At 41.2% G+C, this 12,972-nt stretch overlaps 1 protein-coding gene across 6 annotated transcripts in view; it reads left to right on the top strand.

Moving 5' to 3' along the window:
• The window catches only part of PRKN (parkin RBR E3 ubiquitin protein ligase), a 1,414,869-nt gene that overhangs the window by 223,816 nt on the left and 1,178,081 nt on the right, over positions 1-12,972 (top strand). The gene's annotated exons all lie outside the window — the stretch shown is intronic.

Raw genomic sequence — 12,972 nt, 5'->3', positions numbered from 1 at the left:
GAAGTGCCGAAGTGCCGTCCAGCATTGTAAGACTCAAAAGGCAGGGATGAGCTTCGTGATGAACCAGGTGGTAGCAAAGCTCAGTCCAGGCCTGGGCTCTAGTGCTACTGGTGTGAGCCAGACGTTAGTGAGTCCAAATGTATGACATCAGCAGATTTACACAGAAACATCCATAAAGCAAGGCTATGGACTGACTCACAGATGAACATGTGGTGACGAGCAGCTGGAGGGAGCCTGCCCTGCCCTGGGCCATTTTTACCAGTCCACACTTCACGGGGACTTCATGAGGCTTGGTATCTGAAAATTACAAGAGTAGACTCTTCGTTATTTTAAATGTCCTTGTGAATCATCTGGAAATAATCTCTGCAATAAAAACTTTAAAATTTTAAATTTTAGATATATTTTTAGATTCCCTGATATCATAAGCCTTGTTTGTTTCTATTGGATTGTGATAGTGCTACTTTTAATATAAAATTATTCATGTAGAAATACATTTGGGTTAATAATTTGTTAGTGCTTTTGAAAACTAATTTCTAAACATAAAAATATTAGAAGTACATCTAATGAGATGGATTGGGCTTATGTTTGATGTTGTATTATATTGGTATTACGATTGGTATCATGCATCTGTGGGTGATACTGTGTGCTGCTTTAAGTTCAGTATCCTTCTGTTCTTCCTCTTCATTTCTGTAGTTGTAAGTGCTGGTTCTAATAAGTAAGTGTATGAGAATGGAATGGATTTTCTTACGGCCTGTCTCTTCATTCTGTTGATGTCTTTAAACTTATGACATAAATTACTTAGTCATTCTTCATTACAGTTATTCCAGTGATCTGTCAATCAGTTTAATCAATCAAGTCTATCTTTAATTTTGTTGAAAACAAAGAATTTGAAACCACATACTTGGAAAACAATCACATAAGTCATGCACTTGTTCAGTTTTTGGCAAGCGTATCAAGTTGTTTTCACAAATGATTTTAACTCATTAATTTTGCCTGCTAATCTATCATTTAGATCTGATAAGTGTATAAAAGGTTGGGGAAATTGAAATATTGTTCATTTCATTAGACATTTGCTCATATAATATTTATAATTAAATGTTTTATCTTCAAATATTTTTTATCAAAGCCTTGGAGCTGCATATGTAATTCATTCAATTTATAGAAATTGCTTGCATTGTGGAATGCTTGGTAAAACCAGTCTTTGTTAAAATCAATCAGCCAATCAGTATTATTTTCCAGAAAAAAATGGGTTCATATACTCATCTTTTTAATATTTGAATTCTAACACTACAATGAGTAGGTGGATAGAAGATAGAAGAATGGATGGATGGATAGGTAGGTAGATGGGTGGGTGATGGGTGGATGAGTATGTGGATAGATGAATGGATGTTTGTAGGGATGGATGGGGGTGGGTAGATGGATGGATGGATGGCTAGCTAAGGAAAGGAACTTGCCGGAGGTCTATTTCCTGCATGAAATCAGGCACTGTACCTTTCAGTATTATAGACAACAATCTTTGCTCTGATCTCCTGAGCCTCTCTCTGAGGAGGAATTATTTCTTGGTAATTTCAAGGGATGGAAGAGTTGAGATAGTTAAGCGAACATTATAAACACTCCTGTCTCTCTTTACTATCCATCTGAATTCCTAACAACCTAATGTCAGGAGTGGTGAATGAATCTTTGCATTGAACTGGACAGAGGTGACACCACTCCTGGGAATTCCTAGGTGGGAAAGTGCTGACTAAAAACTGCCCAGGTGATGATGGCCCCTTCTAAAAGAGAGAATGTTGTGCTTGCCATAGAATTCTTTAGCTCATAGCTTTCAGTTCAGATGCCAGTTCCCAGGGATAGAGGATTCTGAGCATAGCAAGATAACTACAATGTCTCATCAGCATTGTAACCTTCAAGCCTGTCCACTTAGTAGAAGCTTTGAACAATGGGCTTCCTGGGTGCCACAGGAAGCCCCAAGCATTGCAACAATGCTTGGGGCTACAAGAATGTTTCTAGCCCCGTAACTTCCTAGTATACAAAGAACAGTGCTACTATAGTCCTTTACTTCTTGATTTTGAGACCCTATATAAATAAACTTGGTGGGCCAACTCCTCAGTCACTGTTTCTCCATCAGAGAGCAGTGTCCCCCTGATCCCAGCTTTTCAATATCTCTGTGTGTGTTTTTCTTAATCCCCCATTGCCTCTCGCTGGTTTCTTGGGTTCAGCTGTGCAGATTGTGGCAACCTCAGCCAACCCATGTGGTGATAACAGTCTGATAACACTGTTCCTGATACCAACTTTGTCATCCTTGTCCTTTTATTAACATTCTGCAGCAATGCACCAGGAAAGTATTGTTGAGGGTGACCAGTATTCCTTTCTTTTAGAAAAAGAGTATATGAGGACTAGGAGGCAGCAAGGTTACCTTCTCTTGGCAGGTCCCAGGGTAGCACATAGCTCAGTATGGAAGTCATTGATGCAAAGGAGAGGGATTCCAGACCCTGAGGGATTCTTCTTTCTGCTCCTTTCCTTGTAAATCTTGGGCAAGCCACTTTTCCACTGTGTGCATCTGTTTCTTTATTTTTAAGGTAGAAATAGTAAATGCTGTCCCAATTATCTTTCAGTGCTGTTGTAAATATTAGCTAAGATAATGTCTGCAGAAGCACTTTGAAAATTGAGAGCTCTATCTAAACAGAAGATATCATTATCAGTATACTAAAGTCACTTTAGATCAATTACAGTGTACTCTGAAGCATAGTGACACAGAAGCTCCAGCAGGAAAATCTTTTTTTTTTAATTGAAAGAGAATAAAAGGTACATTTTTTTAGTTATCCAAACATTAATATTGCACAATTGACAGGGCAACAGCAATGATTTTTAAGTCATATGTTGGGCCTTAAGTAAGAGCCAATATTTGTTGGAGCTCACAATAAGCCAAGCAATCTCTAAAAGATTTTCCTCTATTAAAATATTTAATTCACACAACAACCTTAGGAGGTAGATACTATTATTATCCCCTATTGTGTAGCGAATAAACTGGGGGACAGAATTTCTGTGGGTAGGGAAGGGTCAGAGCTAGGCTTTGAACCCAGGCAGGTGGTTCCGGAGCCCACAGTCTCAAGTCTTGTTGCACAGATTCTTAATTGCACTTTTCCTACCTTCCATTCTCCATCTCCCACAGTGTGACCAGTGCCAGATAACTGAGGAGGAAAATGAATTAATTCTGAAAGAAAGAAAGGGCCAAGGGAGGAGGAAGGGAGGCTGGTGCAGAGTGCAGCAGGAGTTCCACCAGAAGCCCACCCTTGTCAGAGAATGGCAGCTGCTTCCTCAAGGACATGGGCCAAGTACTTACCAGCCTTTCCTGAGACCCAGGCTCCCAGCCCCTGAGCAGGGCAGGAAGCTCCACTAGGGGAGGCTGCACGCTCCAGGTCTGGCCAAATGAGGAGGCCTCTGCACTAGAGGGTGGTGGAGCAGAGGGCAGGGACTGTGCTGTTGAGACTTGGTCCTAACTTTGCAGGTGGTGACTGCACAATCTGAAAAGTCTGTCAGGGGCCCTAATAGTTTTGTCCTTGAGTCTACCTGCTGTGATATTAATGTTGCCATCCTTGCCTTCTAATGACAACTTTCACTTGGTGTATTGCCATTTATACACTTACTTTCAAACTATGTCTGTCTTTATTTTTTAAAGGGGGCTTTTGTGGAGATATAGTGGGTCTTTCTGCTTTCTTTCCACTCTGACCAGCCTTTGCCTTTGATTGAAGTGTGCAGGGCTGGGGTGCAGCTGAGTGGCAGAGCGGTGCCTGCCATTCACAAGGCCTGGGGTTCCAGCTGTAGCCCTGAAAAGAAAGTAGATAACTCAAATGCTGATTTCATTGAAATCTAATGCAATTGGTATGGCTATGTTTGAGTCTACCATTTTATTTATTTTTTCTATTTATTCTATTCGTGTTCCTCTGTTCCTCATTCCTATATTTGGGGAGTTATTCATTACTTTTAAAAATCCACAATACTTTCTCTTAGCTTTTTATGTTACAGTTTTCATCCATTTTGGTTCTAATTCTAAGAACTATATTGTCTATTCTTAACATTTTTTTAAAGAGAGAGAGAGAATTTTTTAATATTTATTTTTAAGTTTTCAGTGGACACAATATCTTTATTTTGTATTTTTATGTGGTGCTGAGGATCGGACCCAGCGTCCTGCGCGTGCCAGGTGAGCGTGTTACCGCTTGAGCCACATCCCCAGCCCTATTCTTAACATTTTGCAGTCTAGTTATTGTCAATGTAGTCCCACTTCACAGAAAAGGAAATGGTCTATACCCATCCTCAACCCTTTATGCTATAGTTGGGGCACACAGCATCTCTCAGGGTTCTAAACTCGACGTGAAACATCACAAGTTTTGCTTTAAACAGTCATATAGATTCAAGAAAGTAAGAAGAGAAGCTAAACATCCCTACTTAATGCTGTATCAGCATCTCTGAAACTTTGATCCTAGCAGAGGAGCCACATCCCTATCTTTTGTATCCCTCCTCCCTGTGACTCAATTTTCCACTAGCATTTTCTTTTCTTTTTAAAATTTTTTTTTAGTTGTTGATACACCTTTATTTTATTGATTTATACGTGGTGCAGAGAATCAAACCCAGTGTCTCACACATGCCATGCAAGTGCGCTACTGCTGAGGCCCAGCTCCAGCCCCTCCACTGCCACTCCTTGTAGGACACATCTGCATGTGATAATTCTCTTGGTTTTATTTTATATTAAGATGTCCTTATGGCGCCTTTATTCCCAAAGTGTATTTCCCCTGGACATACAATTCTTCATTGGTTGTGTTTTGGCTTTCTCTTTTCCTTCTGAACTCTAGGTCTTGTGCCCTCCCTCCTGGTCCCCTGTTTGTGATGACGTTAACCTTCATGATGTGATTTTAACCCTATCTGTGACGGACACTTTTTTCCTTGTTTTCAAAACATGCTCCTTGTGTTTGGCTTTCAATGTTGTGACTGTGATGTGCCTTGACTCAGCCTCATTCCCACTTATCCTGTTTGGTGTCTGGTAAACATCCTGAGTGTGTACATTTACTTCTGATGTTTCCACACTAATTGTTCTGCCCCGTTCTTTTTTGGGGGACTCTCTCCATATATACATTGGGTTATTTGATGTTATCCAATAGATCCCTAATCTCTATTCATTTTTCTGATCTCATTTATTCATTTTTAATCTCGATTCTTCCCACTTTTCTCTCTTACCTCCACTTGATTACTAAATTTATCTAATAAACTTTTGTCCCAGATATTATAGTTTTAGTTCTCAAATTTCCATTTTTGATAGTTTCTGTTTATCTGTCCTGTCTTTCTACTCATTCAAGAATATTATTGTTTTACTTGAGGATAGTTGTACTAGTTGTTTAACAATTTTGTCTTCTTGTTCCAAAATTAGAGCCATCTCAAGGTTTGTCTCAGTTGAGTTTCTTTCCTCCTTGGAATATGTTCTGTTTTTCTGCTGCTTTGACATGTTTTGTAACGTGGTATCACAGACAGAATGAATGTAATTTTTGGAGACTCTGGGTTCTGTCATCTTCCCTTATGACAATTGTTTTTCTAGTTTTAGGAGACAATATTTTGGTAGGACTTGAATGGAAAAAATCTGTTCTTCGAGAAGCAGCTCTGGTCTCAGGCAAGATTCTCTGTTTTTTTTTTTTTTTTTTAATAAACTTTTATTTTAGAACAGTTTTAGTTTTTCAGAAAAAAAGTTGTTAAAATAGTGTAGGAAGTTCTCTTGTGCCCCTATACCCAGTTCCTACTATTTTTAACATCTTATACTGTGATTCTGCATTTGCTTTAATTAGTGAACTAATGTTGTTACAGTTTTGCTTAATGAAGTCAGAAGATTTTTTGGATTGTCTGAGTTTTCCCTCCAGGTCCTTCTTCTCCTGCTAGATCCCAACCCAGGGATGCAGCACATCTAGTCGTCCTGTCTCCTTGGGCTCCCCCACACTCTGAAGAGCTATCAGACTTTTCTCATATTTGATGACCTTGAAAGTTTTCAGGAGTTCTGGCAAGGTACTTTGTAGAATGTCCCTCAATGGGGTCTTATCTGATGTTATTGGACTGGGGTTACACTGGGGTTATGTGGAGGACAGCTGCTGAGATAAAGTGCCCTTCTTGTCACATCAGATCAAGGGTGTAACTTATCGATGACTTTCTTGTGGACGCTGGCCTCATCACCTCACCAAGGTGTGTCTGTTAGGTTTCCTCCACTGGGGAGATTCTCCTGTGCCAATTTGCGCATGTTTTGGGGGGAAGGAAATCAGCATGTACGGACTTAGCACAGTCCACATTTAAAAGTTAGGGAGTTACATTCCACCTCTTTGAGTAGCTCTTTCCTGAAGCTGAGCTGCTTTGAGTCTGCTGAGAGTCTTTAACTGTAAGGGGTCAGCCAGAGATGTAGTGGACAGACGTGGCGACCCCCTTTCTGACTCTCCTATCATGGATTTCCATCACTCTCCTCAGAGGCAGGTTTACCAGGCTCTGATTTCGCATCCTCAAGCCTGGAAGACTGTTTTGCCTCCTGTGTGCAGGCCACCTCCTGCCAGGCAGACCGCACCTGGCTTCTCGCTGAGAGCTGGGAAGTCATTTCCTGCAGCGGCTTTATCTCTAGTGGGTTACTCAGGGGTTTCAAAATGAGAAATTCCTGGCTTTCATTTTTTTTGTCGTTGTTGTTGTTTAAACTGTGGCAGTGAGTATGGGGGGAGAAAATGAGGTTTCTGACCACGTAGAACTTAAAAGATGATTAGGAATCAAGAATTGTGTAAGAACCTATTCAAGGAGATATCAGACAGCTTCTCATCAAGTTGTGTGATACAGGTAATAGTTTAAAAAGGATCATAGCTAATAGTAATATGGATCTTTATAATAACACAATAAATATATTGCTCAAAACAGTTTTTTTTTTTTTTTAAATGTCAATGGTGGTGTAAATGAATATATACTGGTCAAACTTGCACTCTGTATCAAATTTAACCCTGGATTGTAAATGTTCTTTTTCATACTTGGTATTTTTCTGGATTTAATAAAGAAGTCACTAAAATACAAATTTAAAATGTACAGTAGAGTACCCAATTTGGCACTTGATTTATCTAGGCTTATAAAATCTGAGTATAAATATGTATTTTAAAACATGTGTTTACATACCTACAAGCATATATATATATATATATATATATATATATATCCTGATTATTTAGTAGATTAAAACATCATAGACTAATTACACACACACACACACACACACACACACACACAGTGTGTTATTATATATATGCCATGCACATAGTTTTGTTAACTCGGATATGAACATAGTCATACACACACACAAATGAACATGCACATGTGCCCTTTTGTTATTACTTCTTAAGCTGGATCTCAGTGACTTGAAGTCTCCTACAGGTTTCACGAGCAGGGCCCCGAGGTAAATACCTAAGAAGCTTAGTCCTTCAGCAAGTGACCTAAACAATGGGGCTGAAGCAGGTTTTGCTTAGTAAATGCTGAAGCTCTCCCATGAGATGCACTCAGCTGAGGCAAAGGCTCCACAGTGGGGCATGTGGCTAGAACATGGTGGCAGCTGGGTAGAAGAGCAGTCTGAGGTGAGCTTGGAGAGGCTGGTAGAGGCTGACCACTGAGGGCTCAGTAATCAGAGTAAGGGGTGGATGTTTTCTTCTGAGGACAGAGGGGACTCACAGGAGAGTTAGGGTTGAGTAGTGACTTGATCTGATTTACTTGAGTAAAAGAAAGAGTCCCCTGACGGCTCCGTGGAAATGAATCCACAACACCAAGGAGGCAGGGAGACTAGCTAGGTGGCCACCGTGGCAGTCTGGGAAAGATAATAGCAGCTTAGAACACATGGCATTTGTGAAAAGTAAGAGTTCGACAGTTTGGTGATATATTTTTAGATGTAGTTAACAATGCTTATGGATGAATCAAAGACACTAGGAGTAAGGAAAAGTGTTGAGACAGGGTTGGTGTGGGAGGAGAATGTTCATTTTAATGAACCTCTTGAGCATCCACATGGAGTGTCTCAAATGCTGCTAGATACAGGGAGAGGTCTAGGGAGGTGGCACTCCTGGGAGTAAAGATTTGGGAGCTCCTGACATATCCTTACATTACCATGGGATTAGATGTAGTTGCCTGGGAGAATACATGGATAATAAAGAAACAGTCCAAAAAGACCTGGGTTACCCCAGAATCTGCAGGTAAAACAAAGGAGAATAATCCAAAGATGAAGCTGTCCTGTGTCGTAGGAGAAAACCAGGAGGATGTGGCACCAGGTATCAAGAGAAAAGGCCATATCAGAACAGGAGGCTGGGGTGGTCAAGAACTTGTCTAGCGTGCATAGTGCCCGGGGTTCAATTCCAGCCAACAGTATGGAATACCTATGAAAAGGCAAATGTTGTAGGAGAGAAGTGGTGACGGGATTAGAAATGCGCAGGACATTGCTTTGCCAAGAGCAGTCTTCAAATGTGTATTTGCAAAATGATGTCAAATGTCTAAAAATGAAGAATATACATATCAGAAGTTCTCAGTGAAATTTTTATGCAAAAAATGTGAGGGAATGTGAGGAAGGCTTGCTTGCTTATGGTGGTGATAGCAGACTTGGTGATGTTCTCCAAGGTGAAGAGGAAACACCCTCAACAAGTGACCTTTGGAAACCTGAGCTTGTTTTTTTGTCACCCCACAAGTATGAGTTCCTTTACTCACTGGCCTGCAGGTGGCGCTAAACAGCCTACAGAACCTAGGGCATTCCCTCCTGAGGCAGAATCGCCCTGTCCCCAGTCGGGGCAGCGGGTTTACTAGTTGACTGAGTGGTCTGCTGTGGGCTTTGCTTTTCTCCGTTTCTTTCAACAAAAATGTTGATGTTCATGCCATCTAAAAGTACTTCTACGTCAACCCTGTGGCAGTCCTGGGTCTCACTTTGATTAGTCTACCTTACATCACCTGTGTTTCAGAGTCACTCTGACCAGGGGAATAAATGTCACCACTGAACCAATGACTAGGTGGATGGGGTGATGCTCGACTAATCCAGTGCTCCAGTCGTCCCTGCTCCCATGCAGGAAGAGCAGAATGGCTGCTTGGAAAACATCCAGAGTGATGTAAGGATCCTCCTCAGAGGTGAATGATACCCTGGTCAGATTGTGCAAATAAAATGACCTTAAAAGAAATATAAAGACCAGACAACCAGGGATTCTTTTCCCTCTTCCTTTCCAGTCACTTCCTCATCCTCTGAGACTCCTGAGCCCTGGGTTAGGGGCTCCTTATCTTTTTCCTTGGCAGGACATTCTGGTGTTCAGTGATAATATGCTTTACTGATGATGCTTTTTGACATGGTATTTGCTTCTGGTGCTCTAATAGGTATCATTAAAATTATTAACACAATGCAAACTTGTAATATAAGTTGAAGAAATGGAGACAAGCCAAATTCTGTTATAACTCTTTATCCGTAGAAGTTTTCTGTATCTGATCAAAAAACCAGGAAATCTGTCTCCTTTATGTAGTATTTACCCACTTTCCATCTAACCTGCCTCTGTTGCAATGGGTGTTGCTGTGACTAGTTCACCTCCTCTGGATGGCTAAAGGTGGGAACGATTTTAGGAGCACCAACTTGCCCTGTACTGAGTGCCCTGTTTTAAGGATTATTTCTGCTGCTCCTGGAATTTTCTCGTGCATCCATAATCTCAATAAGTCTTATATAACAGGCACTTGAGGTTATATATATTACCCTCATTCAGCAGATAAGGACACTGAGAGTCAAGGTCACCAGATAACTTGTCTCAAATTATAAAATGAGCCAAGTGGCACATCCAGGATTTGAATTTCTTTTTTCTTGACTATAAAGATGTTCTGCTTTCTATAAGGGAAAGGGTGTGGTGCTGCCTCCTCTCCTCTTTTGGAAATCACAGCTGGAGTGAAGGAGCTAGTACAGATGGGACAGGACACATTTCTCACGTGTGTCAAAAAAGGCCAAGACCCACTGGAAATGACACCAGTCATTTTTCACATGGCATTCCATTATTGACCAGGTTATTTTTTCTTAAAAGTATTTCTTCTCATTCATGGAAATGTTTTAGTAGCCAAATACCTACTATGTATTTGGTTAATCTTTCTATTATATTTAGTTAATATTTCTATTATAAATTTCACATTATATCTCAGACTTTCTATTCAGAAATATTCATTTCTATAGTATTTGTATGATTTACCCAAATTCATCTTGAGGTTTATAACTTCAAATGCTATATCTATAGAAAAAATTTGTGAAGACACCGATGACTTCAATAGTTGTACAGTTTTCTTGTACAGTTTTTACATTATTTTCCTTTATAATTTTTGCCTTTGCAATAAATTCCCATGATTTCAACCCCGAGAGGAAACCCATCAACTGAGGATCTCTTGGGTTTTTGCAGTTTCTGAAAGCTTGTGTGTAGTTCCCAGCTGCTTCCTCCTAAATGCTCCCCCCACCCCCATGGTGTTTTACTTTTTTCAGAAAATTTGCTCCCAGTAGTAGGGAGTCAGATTTAGAACTGGGGCCACGTCTTTGTCCTGTGTAGCCCTTGACTGTTCTGGTCCTCACCTGGTAGATTGGCTGTCTGTAGTCTTTGATCTGAGGATGCTGTGACTATATCTCAAGACCCTCAGTACATTTTTCTTTTCCTCTACTGTCAATCTGCTTACAAGTACATCCACAGTACCCTCTCCTCGCTTTGGGAGTTTTTCAGGAATTTTCTTTGATTGGAACACTTGTCACTTCCAGTCCTTGCTTTTCCTAACCCTCCCCCATGCTGACCACGTGCCAGGCTCTTACTCTGGTGGCCTCTCTGACGCCACCCGCTCCCTTTTGTTGTCCTCATTTCACTGCATCTTAGACCATCATTCCTTGATCCTTGGTCTTAGCTTCTCGCTGGAGTTCTGGGGATTTTGTTTTGTTTGTTGTTTATTTTTAATCCCATTTTTTTTACTACTTATCAGTGAAGGGAATATCTGAATTATGTTAGGAAGGCCTTTTTTATCATTATTGTGGTCTTTTTATCATCAGGGAAAGGAATGTGGACCATCCTGAGAATGTTTCAGGCATCCTATTACAGTAGAAATGGGATGAGTTTGAGAGTGAGATTGAACTGAATTTGAATTATGATTTCATTACAAAGAAGTTGATGTCCTTAGGAAAGTGACTTCAGTTCTCTGGGCCTTCGTTCACTGTTCTATTATAAAAGGACAATAATAGCAACCTGACCTGATCCTTGAGGGGCTCAGATAAAAGCTCCTGTAAAGTGTAGCATCTGGCATGTGTGAGTGCCTGATGATTATTGACATTGTAATTATTTTGTTTCAATTCAAGTTGAGATCTTCTAGTGCTACATTTAAAAGCAGTAAGGCAGTAAATGAATGAGAGTATCCACTCTCGAGAAGTTTACCATCTTTTAGAGAAGGTAAAATGAGTGCCCCAAATAGTGAAGACATATTTAAATAGTCACCATTTTTGAAGGTTACTATCTAAGCACTTAAATATCTATTTAATGCATCACATAACGTTGTCTGCAGTTTATTCCTAATTTTAAGATTAGGAACTAAGACCTGAAGAGTCTTGCCCTCAGCCTACTGAGTACATAAAGGAGCACATAGGATTGGTGGCAGGTCTTCCTAAGTCTGAAACATGTTGTTTTAATCAGCGTTGTTCATCACTGTGTCCAAAAGACCTGGCAAGAACAATTTTAAGGAGGAAAAGTTTATTTGGAGGCTCATGATTTTAGAGGTCTCACTCCATAAATGGCTGACTCCATTCTTCAGGGCCTAAGGCAAGGCAGAACATCATGGTGGAAGAGTGGAAGAAAGCAGCTCAAAACATCATACTGGGAAGCAGAGAGTGTCTCCAATCACCACATACAAAATATAAACCCCAAAGGCACGCCCCCAATGACCCACTACCTCCAGCCACACCTTACTGGCTAGTCACCACTCACTTGATCCCTATGAGGGGATTAGTGCACTGACTGGGTTAGGCTCTCATAACTCAGTCATCTCACCTCTAAACTTTCCTGCATTGTCTCACACATGAACATTTGGGGGACACACCTCACATCTAAACCAGAACACATGTACTTCTGACCCCAGTGGTCTGCTGCTTCCCCGAGGAGTGTGCCGTGTGGAGTGAGAGGTGCACCATGAATGCCCCTGAGCCCTGAATAGGCAAGGCCAGTTTCTTGCTGGGGCTGGTAGGAAGAGGCCCCCTGAAGGATATCCCACTTGGACATGAAGGGCTGGGATTCAGCAGAAGAGATGAAGGGGGGCTTGATTAAAGGGAAGACATTGAGTGCAAGAGTGTTCTGGGAGCAGTTCTCTTAGCAGAATACCTGCAGGAACTAACCTAGAACATGCTGGAGTGTGGTTTGTGCCAGAGGAGGGGCCTTGCCTTTTCTTTCCAGAGGACAGGATGAGGCTTTGAAGGATTTGAATGGTGCACAAGGTCAGAGCTCTGAATTAGTAAAACTTATTTCGCAGAATGGAGTAAAGCGTTTTTGGAAGGGAAAGGTGAGGACCAAGACTCCAGTCGGGAAGCTAGTGTAAGAATCTTGAAAAGATTTCACAAGAGCCTGTCTGTAGGGTAGTGAGGGGAGGGACGGCAAGGAAAGGCAGGAAGCCGTGAGAGAATGAGGAGGTGCGTGCGGGGCAATGTTAAGTGACAAGACAGCCTGCCGACAGCGGGGGTTCACCTGTGGTCCCCTGGAACATGCTTCCAATAGAGAGATGAAGGGGTTGGCTTTAAAAGAGAAGCAAATAATTGCATCTGTAGAGCAGATGGAGCCTCTCGGCCCGGACTGCGGGCTTTCTTAGCCCAAGGGGCTGTCCCCCAGTCTACAACCTGGCTGGGATTTTCTGTTTAACACGTTGCCTTTGATTTTTAACAGTGGAGGAGCCAGACTTGGTTGGGGCTGTCTGAGC

The sequence above is a fragment of the Spermophilus citellus genome, assembly GCF_964194105.1.
Source record: "Spermophilus citellus genome assembly, chromosome: 5".
Lineage (NCBI taxonomy): Eukaryota > Metazoa > Chordata > Mammalia > Rodentia > Sciuridae > Spermophilus > Spermophilus citellus.
Note: the sequence above shows the minus strand (reverse complement) of the source record. Positions and strands in the feature narration are given on the sequence as shown.